The sequence below is a fragment of the Medicago sativa genome, chromosome 8 (assembly GCF_051527215.1).
Source record: "Medicago sativa cultivar Bolivia chromosome 8, Bolivia_mono, whole genome shotgun sequence".
NCBI lineage: Eukaryota > Viridiplantae > Streptophyta > Magnoliopsida > Fabales > Fabaceae > Medicago > Medicago sativa.
Window position 1 is genome coordinate 61,089,031 of NC_140756.1, and position 13,588 is coordinate 61,102,618.

The window sequence follows — 13,588 nt, forward strand, 5'->3', positions numbered from 1 at the left end:
ATATCGCACAAACACTTAGAATTTTTTTTTTACAAACTTTTAATCTTAGAATATCTTAGGTGTCAGAAGTCCATTGATCTTTAAATTAGTTTACCACTCTCTGAGTATCGAAGTGTAAACACGATCAAATTTATATGTAAACTTTGATTGTAGAAGTCCTCAAGGTGATGCAAGGAAATCTTAAACTTGTGTGTCCAAATAATTGTAATTTTGTGTGCTTATAGTGAAAAATCTCTTGAAAGTGCAAGAAAACTGGACTAACAATGGATTGTGGAGAGAACCAATATAATTGTTTGTGTTGCTCTCTTCTCTTTACTCTTTTTATCTTTGCTTGTTCTGTTTTATTTCAAAACTTAGAAAAAAGATATTCAGAAAAAGCCAATATAATTCAACTTTCATTCTTGTGTTTTTTTCACTTTCAATTTCTTAAGGTAAATTTAAAAACATCAAAGTAAAATATTTATGAAATAAAATATTTCACATTATAATATTGAGGTCAATTGAAGGTATGGGATTCTAAAATAATAAAGAAATATGAAATTAAATTATATTATGAATCAAGGTACACGCACCATCCGTGTATTGATTTAATATATGTTAAACAATTATTTGGACACCAACAATATGAATATATATATATATATGGACTGCTAATTTACACTCACCCCAAAACATAACATTAAGGTGCAAGTTAGCAACCTACACCCACCTAAAATTATTAAGGTGCAAGTTAGCAACCAACACTCACTTGATTATTTACACTAAAAGTAGTAAACAATATTTACACTAAAAACTTTACATGTAATAGAAACAAACTTCTAAGGAAACAATATTTCGAACGATGAAAGTGGGTGTAAATTAGTGAGGTGGGTGCAAATTAATAGTATAGGATAAAGTTTTTTTTGAACAAGCCAAAATGCAATATATCAACTCAACATGAGTGGTTCATCTCGCACGAGGTGTGCTAAGAGAAACACCCAAAAGTTTGTACAAGTTAGTCACAGAACTCTCATACTAGAGCTGCTCGAAATTACGATGAAGAAAAAGAATGACACTAATTACAGCATTAGATCCATACAAGATAAAGGATGCCTCCATCACTCATAATAGTTGAACGCGAATGTAGTGAGATTCGCCTTCAACCACTGGAAAGATATCATTTTTACCTTGTCTGTTAACTGATTCGGAACCAAGGCCTTATGATTAAAAACTCTGTTATTCCTTTCCTTCCAAATGATCCAGACAGGCGCGATCCATATCAATTTAAGAAACGGATATGTCAATCGCGGTAACCCGGAAAAGTGACCAAACTGAAGAAAATGTTCGCCAATCGCTTATGGAGCAACAAAATTGATGCCTAACCAATGAAATATATGATACCAAACACTGCAAAAAGTCGTACAACCCAAAAACAAATGACTTGTTGTCTCCTCACAACCGCATCCGCCGACACATATGTTGTCGTCATACTGAAGTACACGACGCCTCACTAGATTATCTTTCGTCGATAGACGGTTACGGAGTAGTCTACATGCAAAAATTGATAACTTTAACGGGACATTCTTATGCCAAACGTCGTTGAAACATCCCCTTGCGATAGGTTCGTCAATTGTTGTCAGAAAATTATAAGTTCCCTTAACTGAATAGCCATTAATGGGATCAAGAAGCCACCTCCACCTGTCAGGTAAATGATTCTGCAAAACAATGTCATGTAACAAGACAGAACATTCCCTAACACACTCCTCCTACCAAGAAAATAGGCGCCTCCTCCACACTCAGGCACCCCCTCCATCCTCCCAACCAAGGCTCGCCATTTCCTCCATTGTCACCCCTTTCTTTACATTTAGATCGAAGAGGCGAGGAAACCTCACTCGTAAAGGGACACCTCCCACCCAATTATCCGTCCAAAAGTAAGCAGTATCTCCCTCGCCAACCACACGACGGACATTATCTTCAAACCAGCTTCCATCCCCCAACCCAACACCCCCACGAATGCGTGATAGCATCCGCCGCCATACAGAACAATTGCGCCCTCCTTCCTCCCCGTACCTAGCCTTCAAGACTCGATACCACAGTTGGAACAAAATGTGTTTAACAATGAACCTTAAAGAGTTTTGATGATAACAAGGTATTAAAAATTGACAATTGGACTAGCTAATATTTGTTCAAGTGTACAGGACCATAGTTAAAAATTTACATCACTTAAAGGTTCTGAAGAACAAATGAGAGCTAAGGAATCAAGGAAAGGAAGCTTTAAAGCATCTGAAGAGAAGTGCTCCTGAAGACCAAAAGTGCTCCTGAAGAATGATGACGTCATCAAAAGCTGAAAGTCATCAGAAGCTGAAGTTCATCAGAAGCAAGTAGTTCAGAAGCAACTTCATCAGAAGCTGAAGCTCACCAGAAGCTGATAATCACCACAAACTGAAGATTCAAGAATTAACACTTCAAAAGTTGTCTATTGGATTCGAAAGAAATGCAGAAGACTAGTGGAACGTTGCAACAGTCATTTTGGTGAAGATTTGAAGGCATTGGAAGCTTATCTTCAAAGAGCGTTGACATTGTACTTTGTACGAACTATACAACCACCTTCTCCACTACTCTGTTTTGTGTCCATGCTACAAGACAAGAAAACAGCTCCAGAATAACAGATATGCCTGCAAAGATGTTCCTTCACAATGGGAATGGATTTCAAATTGGTTCTTCATAGGACAACAACCAAATCAGGCAAAAGATCATCGGTGATTGATCAAACTTCAACAACGACTCTTTTGATGTGCTGGCAAATTCACAACGTCTCTTTCACACCTCTATATAAAGGAGTGAAGACTTAGAGATTTGGTAATGCTGAACGAAAGACTCTCAACATTTTTACAAGTTTCAAACCTCTGCTGAAATTGTTCTGCATTCACTTAGAATTTCTGTTCCTTAAAGTCTCATCTTAGAAATTCTTAAGTCTTAGAGTCTTATCTGATTTGTATTGTGAGCACCTCTGATTGTATATCAAGTGTTCAACTTCAAACATTTTTCTCTGTAATCTTGTTTGTTTAGAAGTCTCTTGCAGTTGTGCTTGAGCATAGAAGTCTCTTGATTGTGTTCTTGAGCATAGGAAGACTCTTGCAAAGTGTGCTTGAGCAAAGGAAGTCTCTTGCTGTGTGCTTGAGCAATTGTAATCAGATATTACATTCTAGTGAACTCTCCTTGGAAGTGCAAGGGGGACATGACTACTTCCGGTTTGTGGAAGGAACCTGCATAATTGCTTTATGTCTTTCTTCTCTCTCTCTCTCTCTCTCTGTTTTTATCCGCTGCATTCAGATTCTGATTATCACTTCAGAAGATGTCTCACTTAGCTTCTGATCAGTGTGTTCAGTTTAGGAGAAACGAAGAATTTTTCAAACCACAATTCAACCCCCCTTCTTGTGTTTTTCTCACCTTCAATTGGTATCTAGAGCCTTGGTTCTGTTGATAACACCTAACAGTGTAACAGTCCAAGATCTGAGAAAAACATGTCTAGTGAATCATCTGTTTCTGGTAATGGATCTGGCCACAACAACAACAATGTTCCATATGATTATGGTGACAAGAAATTCAGCGTAGGAAAGATTCCCAAGTTTAACGGAGACCCTGAAGAATTTTCTTGGTGGAAAACTAACTTCTACAGCTATGTCATGAGTTTAGACGAAGAACTATGAGACATACTGGAAGAAGGTGTTGGTGATGACTTGGCTCTTGAAGAAGGTGTTAGTGATGACTTGGCTCTTGATGAGTTTACAAAGGAGATTCTGAAGAAGTTCAAGCCTGAAGATTGTAAAGTGATGAACACTCCAATGCATCCTACATGCACCTTAACCAAAGAAGATGAAGGAGCAAAAGTAGATCAAAAGTTATACAGAGGTATGATTGGTTCTTTGTTATACCTCACTGCATCTAGGCAAGATATTTTATTCAGTGTATGCTTGTATGCTAGATTCCAATCAGATCCTAGAGAATCTCATATGACTGTTGTCAAGAGAATCTTCAGGTATTTGAAAGGAACAACTAATCTTGGACTCCTTTATAGGAAATCCTTAGATTATAAGCTAATTGGATTCTGTGATGCTGACTATGTTGGTGATAGGATTGAAAGAAAGTCAACCAGTGGCAATTGTAAATTTCTGGGTGATAATCTTATATCCTAGGCTAGCACAACTATTGCAATGTCTACAGCAGAAGCATAATACATTTCAGTTGCAAGTTGTTGTACACAACTACTTTGGATGAAACATCAGTTGGAAGATTATCAGATTATTGCTAACAGTATTCCCATTTATTGTGATAATACTGCTGCTATTTGTTTGTCTAAAAATCCAATTTTGCATTCAAGAGCTAAGCATATTGAAATCAAACACTATTTTATCAGAGACTATGTTCAAAAAGGAATTTTAGATATACAATTCATTGATACTGTCAATGGGCTGATATATTTACTAAGCCTTTAACTGTTGAAAGATTTGATTTTATAAAGAAAAATTTGAACATGCACTTTGTGTCTGATTAAAAACTTGCTTGCTCCTGAATAGGATTTTAGGTTCTGAAGTTAGTTCAGAAGTTGTGGTCCATCAGAAGCTCTTTATTGAGGTTCTAAGGAAAATGTGCTTCTGATGATGACGTCAGCATCTGAAGTCCAGAAGTTGGATTTTACGCTTTTGAATAGTAGAGTTAGTGGAAACGCTGGAAGTTACTTTTTGTAGTAACACTGGCCCACTAAGTTGGCAGTTACTCTGAGAACTTCTGACGTGGCTTACATGTATTGGTGTATAACTTAAAAGGGCAATGATGATTTTAAAAGCCTTGAAAGTACTTTCACGCGTCCCCAATGTCATTAATGTTATGTTTGTTTGTCTCTTTTGAATTGCAAATGTTTTTACTCTTAACACTTTGACAATTCACACACTACTCACTCCACAACAAACACTTCTTCTTTCAAACTTGTTCTTGCGAAGTAAGCACAATTCTCAACCCTAGAACCCAAAATCATCATCATCATCTTCATCAATCGCATCATCAAGCTCGCAACAAGTGTTATCAGAATCTACATCCAGCATGCAACAACAACAGGGTGCTTCAGAACCAGGGTTTGTCATCAAACCAAAAACCATGACCATACCGGTTGAATCTCTAAAGGTTCAAATAGAGAGCCCAGTGGACTTCACCTCTCTTGAGAGATACAAGGTGAACATGGAAGCCTACGTCAAACCTCAAAAGCTATATGGTTACTTCCGTATGTTGAATGGACCAACATATGAGAATCTGGTAAAGGATTTTTGGTTAAGGGTTGAAGTCTACGACTGGGAAGCTGCAAGATTGGAGGAGGAACAGGCTGTAGAAAGAGATCCTAGTCTGAAAGGGAAGACTAGAGAAGAAATGGGTTTGGTACCATTTGAGGATATGGAGATAAGGTCAGCTGTGATGGGTATTCCAGTAATCATCACTGAAAAAGCAATTTCCAGAGCATGCAGAGTTTCTGCTAAAGGTAGATTTCGGTGGGATGCAAGGATGATGTCTTGTTGGAAAGCTACATAAGATTGTTTTTGAAAGGAAACCCAAAGGCTAGGACTACTGAAATGGAGGATTGTCACAGGCTGCTCCTGAAGTTTTGCACTAATTGCTTCTTTCAAAAAGGAGGAGAGTCTGATCAACCTAATCAGGATCATCAACTGGCTCTGTACTTCATGGCCACTTTTGATAGGATAAACATTCCTAGATACCTCATGCATCATCTGTGCTAGGCTATCAAGGAAGGAATTAACAAGGGAAGGAAGCAAGTATCTTGTGCAAGGCTTCTGTCTAAGATTTTCCATCAAGGAGGTTTGTTGGAGGTCCTGAGGAACATCAAGCCTGCATCTGACAGCTGCTTCAAGGTCACAACTTCTGACAATATCCTAAACAGCAAGTCTTTGTATGCTATGAGGATCATTGACCAACCCCCTGTCAATGAGAATTGGATTGAAAAGACCACAACTGAATCAGAACCTGTTAAGAATTTTCCTTCCATTCTACAAGAGAACAATCCTAAAATCTTGGCTGGTCTGGTAGCTGCTCCCTCTAGAGAATCAGGAGCCAACACTTAAGTGGAAGCTGTTCCTGATGCTCCTGATGGAACCAAAAGAAAAAGGGGCAGACCCAGTACTAAGTCTGAAGCTGCTGATGCAAAGGCCAAGAAGAAGAAAGTTGCTTCTATTCCCAATAAAAGAAGAGGTAAAGCAGAAACTGTAATCACTAAGGAGCAATTGGAAAAAGCTCTTGAAGAAATAAAAGCATAAGAGCATGAGCCCAAGAAGAAGAAGGCTCCTCTTCAGATTGTGAGTCCTATGGTTGAGGTGACTCCTGCAATGAAGAGAATGGATAAGCAGCGAGCTGAACATATGAAAGCAGAAAAGAAGGATTTAAAAGCTCAGTACGAGCTGGAAAGAGATGAGAAGTTCAAGACTCTTGGCTTAGAAAACTGTGATGAGTACTACAAGAGGAAAATTGTTGAAGCCAAGGCAATTACTGGTAAAGCTACTGAAGATGATATGGAGAAAGAAATGATGATAATTGTGGAGGAAGCTCAAGGAGCTGATACTTCAGAAGCTGAGGCTTCAGAAGCAATTCAGGTAACTCAGATTCCTGAAACCTCTATCCCTGTTTGTCCCTCTTCATCCAAACCATCCTCAACTAACCAAACAGAAGACAATATTGTCTTAGAGAATCTGATTAATCACTATTCAGGTGAACTACCTAATGAAGTTAACCCAAACTCAGAGAAATCCTCTGAAACAGCTTCTGAAGCGGTTGCTTCTGAGAAAGTTGTTTTAGAAAACCCCTAACAACAAGCACCTGAACCACAAAAGACTTCATCACAACAACAACAACCACCAAACACACAAATTAACCCACAAATGGCCCCCTCAACCAGCTCTACTCAAACCCTACACCTGCTGTTTCTGAACCTATTGTTCTTAAACAATCCACTTCTGACCCAGATACTTCTGAACTTACCGCACCTGAGCAAACAAATTTCATTCAAGTCTCAGAAACTGAACTACCTACTCAACAACTGACTACCCTAGAAACTGAACAAACTCAACCCCCATCTCCCAATCAGATTCAAACACTTAGTGTTTCTAACAAACCATCAACCTCATCTGACCTTGAAATTCTAGATCAACCACCCTTACACATCTTGTAATCTGACTACGTTGACACTAAGCTGCTCAAACTTAGCTCTGACATGCATACTCTAATGCAACTGAGAAGAGTTCCCACTCTTTCTCTTGACTATGAGGCAAAATGGGCATCTTTGAAAAACAGAGCCTCTAAGCTAATAGATACTGTAAGCAAGAAATGTATCAGGACTCAAGCTGCTACTGTAAGAAGATTGCTGATGAATCTGCAACAATTTGAGCCAGCTAGAGGTCCAGTTCTTTGCTCAGCTAATGAGCCTTTCTATCCAGAATCAGAGTACACATGGAGAGAAGAAGGTGTTCAAGACGCTGAAGAAGAAACTGACAAAATCAAAGGTTAAGGAAGATTCTCTTCTTCAGAGGCAGCAATCACTTGAAGATTTTGTGAAGCAACAAGCAGAGCTACTGAAGAAACAGTCTGAAGAAATTGCTCTCATGAAAGCTATGATGCAACAACCTAACCATTAGATGCACACCTTAGTTTTTTGTTGTTGTTGTTGTTTTATGCTTCTGATTGCTTATAGAATCTGAACTGTTTTGCTTCTGAATGTTATGCTTCTGTTTTGTCTATATTTGCTTTGTTCTATATTATTGTGTTGCTCTAACACTTTTTGCTCTGATTGTTTTATTATAGTCTATACTCTCTTCTTGTTTGTGTTTTTCTCATTATCTTTTTGTCTTAATGCGTTTTTTTCTTTTTGCTAATGACAAAAGGGGGAGTATATGTGATAGTATTTAAAGGTTCTGAGCCCCATTAATGATATTTGAAAATTATTTTGAAAAACTTCTATCATTTTTTTTACCTGAGAGGTATAAGCTATGAACGTAAGAAGGAGTATCAAATTTCAAATAAAATTAAGTGAACCATTCTTCTTATCTATAATCTACTTCTTTCCATTTTGAAATATTATAGTGCGTTAAAAGAATTTAATTAACTTAGATAGAACTTAGGGGGAGTTTACAAACCTCACCTTAAAGACTATCAGACTCAGGGGGAGTTTGAGCTTACAAACCTCAGATTCTGAGCTTACAAACCTCAGAACCCCAAAGTCAACTTGTTAATTAGATTAACAACAATTAATCAAGTTTTAAATACTATTGTTTGTCATCATCAAAAAGGGGGAGATTGTTGGAACAAAATGTGTTTAACAATGAACCTTAAAGAGTTTTGATGATAACAAGGTATTAAAAATTGACAATTGGACTAGCTAATATTTGTTCAAGTGTACAGGACCATAGTTAAAAATTTACATCACTTAAAGGTTCTGAAGAACAAATGAGAGCTAAGGAATCAAGGAAAGGAAGCTTTAAAGCATCTGAAGAGAAGTGCTCCTGAAGACCAAAAGTGCTCTTGAAGAATGATGACGTCATCAGAAGCTGAAAGTCATCAGAAGCTGAAGTTCATCAGAAGCAAGTAGTTCAGAAGCAACTTCATCAGAAGCTGAAGCTCATCAGAAGCTGATAATCACCACAAGCTGAAGATTCAAGAATTAACACTTCAAAAGTTGTCTATTGGATTCAAAAGTAATGCAGAAGACTAGTGGAACGTTGCAACGGTCATTTTGGTGAAGATTTGAAGGCATCGGAAGCTTATCTTCAAAGAACGTTGACATTGTACTTTGTACGAACTGTACAACCACCTTCTCCACTACTCTGTTTTGTGTCCACGCTACAAGACAAGAAAACAGCTCCAGAATAACAGCTATGCCTGCAAAGATGTTCCTTCATAATGGGAATGGATTTCAAATTGGTTCTTCATAGGACAACAACCAAATCAGGCAAAAGATCATTGGTGATTGATCAAACTTCAACAATGACTCTTTTGATGTGCTGGCAATTTCACAACGTCCCTCTATATAAAGGAGTGAAGACTTAGAGATTTGGTAATGCTGAACGAAAGACTCTCAACATTTTTACAAGTGTCAAACCTCTGCTAAAATTGTTCTGCATTCACTTAGAATTTCTGTTCCTTAAAGTCTCATCTTAGAAATTCTTAAGTCTTAGAGTCTTATCTGATTTGTATTGTGAGCACCTCTGATTGTATATCAAGTGTTCAACTTCAAACATTTTTCTCTGTAATCTTGTTTGTTTAGAAGTCTCTTGCAGTTGTGCTTAAGCATAGAAGTCTCTTGATTGTGTTCTTGAGCCTAGGAAGACTCTTGCAAAGTGTGCTTGAGCAAAGGAAGTCTCTTGCTGTGTGCTTGAGCAATTGTAATCAGATATTACATTCTAGTGAACTCTCCTTGGAAGTGCAAGGGGGACAGGACTACTTCCGGTTTGTGGAAGGAACCTGTATAATTGCTTTGTGTCTTTCTTCTTCTTCGTCTCTCTCTCTCTCTCTCTCTCTCTCTCTCTCTCTCTCTCTGTTTTTATCCGCTGCATTCAGATTCTGATTATCACTTCAGAAATTGTCTCACTTAGCTTCTGATTAGTGTGTTCAGTTTAGGAGAAACGAAGAATTTTTCAAAACACAATTCAACCCTCTTCTTGTGTTTTTCTCACCTTCAACCACAACCCCTCCTTGTCAACAAACATCCTCCAGCTCCACTTTCCTAATAATGCTAAATTAAATTCATGCAACTTCCTCACACCTAACCCTTTTTCCTCCTTAGGTAAGCAAATCGAGTTCCAATCAACCCAAACAATTTTCCTAACCCCCCCCCCCCCAAATAAAATCTTTTTAAAATAGCTGCAAGGGAAGAAATTATACCTGTGGGTGCTTGGAAAAAGGAAAGAAAGTAAACCGTAAGTGAAGACAAGACATACTTAAACAATATAAGACGGCCTCCAAAAGATATAAACTTATTTTTCCACATTGACAAATGAGACACAATGCTGTCAAGCACATGTTGTCAAAAACTACACCGGCGCATATCACCTCCAATAGGTAAACCCAAATACACGAAAGGAATTTTACCCATCCGGAAATTCATAACCGAAGCTGCTTCATTCAACCAAGAGTGTGACACATTCACACCCGTAAGCATACTCTTATGAAAATTAACCTTCAATCCTGAGACTGCCTCGAAAAGAAGTAAAACTGCCCTCATCGACCTCACTTTCGACCAACTCTTCTCCCCAATAATCAAAGTATCGTCCGCAAACTATAAATGAGTTAACAACACCTCATTTTGTCTGCCTAGTTGATAACCACGAAACAAATGTGCAGCCACCAAAGACTTCATCATCACATTGAACCCCTCAGCCACTATCAGAAATAGGAACGGAGATAGAGGGCCCCCTTGACGAAGCCCCCTCTCCAAAGGAAACTCCTCCGTAGGGCTGCCATTAACTAGCACAAATGCCACTGTCGTTCCCACACACTCAACAATCCATTTTCTCCAAAGAGTCGGGAAATTCATTTTAACCATTATCATATCAAGATAATTTAAGTCCACAGAGTCATATGCCTTTTCGAAATCAACTTTAAACAACAACATTTCTTTATTGTAACGACGAGCCTCATCTACTGTCTCATTAGCTATGAGAATACCATCTGAAATCAATTTCCCTTTAACAAATGCTGACTGCGTATCAGAAACGACACTTCCAATAACAGCCTGTAATATGTTAGCAAGAACCTTTGCCATAACCTTATACATACTAATATACAACCGACCAAAGAAATAGGACGATAATCATTTAGCTGTAGTGGATTGTCGACCTTTGGAATAGGATAAAGTTGATTACTAACATTTAAACTAAACAAAAATTATATATAATTTAATTTTTGGTAAGTCAGGAACATGTACATGCATCTAATCCTCTTTAAAAAAATGTACATGCATCTAATTGGTTGTTAGTTAAAAATTATAAAAATATATTTAAAGGCTATATATTAAATTTAGAATAGGCCACACGAGCTAGAATGAGAACGTTAACAAAAAGGAAATATTATTTAGTATAGGTTGCCATGAAATATTAGCAAACTCCTTTAAAAAAAATAAGTCTCCTTGAATTTAACTCAGTTGATAAAGACAATCATAATATAGGGGTTCGAATTCCGAATAAAAAAAACTCCTTTAAAAAAATACTCACAAATAATTTTTATTTCTTAAAAATGACTATTCTAACTTTTAAGGAATCATTATTGTAATTTCTTAGCTTGCAAAAGCTGGAGCTTCCTTTAACACACAAAAAACTTGGCACGCTTTTTTAGAGAAACATGATGGGATGTCAATAAAAGTATAGGAAATAGCATAATAACATAGAAATGATATTTGTACAACTATTTTTTGACAACTTTTGTGACAACTTTCCCTCATACTCACATTATGTTTTTAATTTCTCTCTCCATTGCTTTGGTTTTTGTGTCAATATCTCTTTTCTTTTGTAAAATCATGGTTGTCCCAAAAGTTGTCTATTAAATGGTTGCTCAAATAACACAACTCTATGGAGTTACCGTAGCTAAGTTATGAGCAATTTGTTTCCTAATAAATTTAATGACAACTTTTGTGACAACTTTCCCTCATACTCACATTATGTTTTTAATTTCTCTCTCCATTGCTTTGGTTTTTGTGTCAATATCTCTTTTCTTTTGTAAAATCATGGTTGTCCCAAAAGTTGTCTATTAAATGGTTGCTCAAATAACACAACTCTATGGAGTTACCGTAGCTAAGTTATGAGCAATTTGTTTCCTAATAAATTTAACAATGGACTTTTTTTTGTCAAGTAGTCTAGTGGCTAGAATTTACACAATTTAATTGTGGAAAAGTGGAGTGTCCGGGGTTCGAACCCCAGCTCCTACATATAATATGCAATATCCCTACCAACTGAGCTAAGCTCACGGGGATTAACAATGGACTTTACTAAATCTTAAACAAACAGGCTTCTATATGTCACTGATATAATTGCCTCAAAATCTAAAACGCCGTTAATTATCCCGCTTAACTTAATCATATTTAATTGTTGATGCACACTTATTACCAGGGGTGGTTCTAAGTCCCAGCGAGCCTCGGCAGTTGTCCGGGTTCCAGCCCAATTTTTTTGCAATTTCTTATGTAAAACTCTCAGTTTCTTATATAAACCCTTATAAATTGGGCAATTTCTTTAGATTTTTTTTATTATTTTCTTGCAATTTATTATGTAAACCCTTATAAATGTGTTGCAATTTTTTTTGTCCAGACTTTGTAATAATCCTGGCTCCGCCAGTGCTTATTACTCAATGCATTCAGACAGCACGGTCGGACATCAATGTCTAGATTAAAACTTAGTAAATTTTAATTTTCTTTCTCTGAATCGCCTAATCCGATTGACGACATATATCGTTTTGACTAAGTGCGGGTTTCAATTGAAATCCTGCAACCATATTAGTTTTGTTGGAACACTAGCAACAATAGTGGAAAGTTGGATAGAATAAACACTTTGGTAAGTGTTAGTGTTAGTATGACTTAAAAATGTCCCACATTGGAGAAACATACCATCTAGAAAGTGTTTAGATAAGTGGAAGGTGATCTCCAAGAGTGTGCCCTTAGGATACGCACTTGTTTTGAAGGATCAAAAACTATTTTTAGTACTTAATCACCATGATTTCTGTTAAAAAGTATTTTTCCTTCAACAAAGCCATTTTTTCTTCCGCATTAAAGTAGTATAATACCAAATTTAATGAACAATTATATAAAAACAAACATCATCTGCCTGTTGTTTTTAAACATCTTCTCTGAATATATATGAGACATTCTCTCTAAGCTTAAATACCAGAAGTCGAGAACAACCACATAGGTGGCTCTGGTTCTTATCTAGATGGTTGTCGTTATGCATATTCATAAAAACAATATTATTGATAAACGGGAAATTTTTTAAATAAATAGAAATAATTTTTCTCCAAATGTTTTCATAGCCCAAAAAAGAAGAAGATTTTTTTTTTAAAGATATTACTTTTTATATGAAAGAGGTTTCATGAATGACCAAACTAGGAGGATCTGTGATTTTTTCTATTAGAAAAATATCAATTATTTTTTCTTTTTATAAGTCAAAATAGGATTAAGTTAAACACTTACCATTCTAGCACAAGACGTGATAGGAATATAGCAAAGAAAAAGTCAAACACAAGAACGACAAAGGCAAACCGGATGAACGGACCAAAGAAAACACTAAGTATAGTAGGCATCCCAAGACAAAAGAAGGGATTTAGCTACCAGACGTGCAAATCAAAAGATAAATGACAAAACTTAGATTTGGGCAACCAAAAAGACTTTACTTCCACCTTATAAAAAACATGATGAATTGAACCCTCAAAATTACAGAAACACATAAGCGTTTCTATCCTTCCAATTACTGCATCACACAAACAGTGGCGGAGCCAGGAATTTCATAGAGCCTGGGCGAAAAATATATGCAAAAAAATTTAAAAGAGAGGTTAGTCTTTTTTTAAACAAAATTACAAT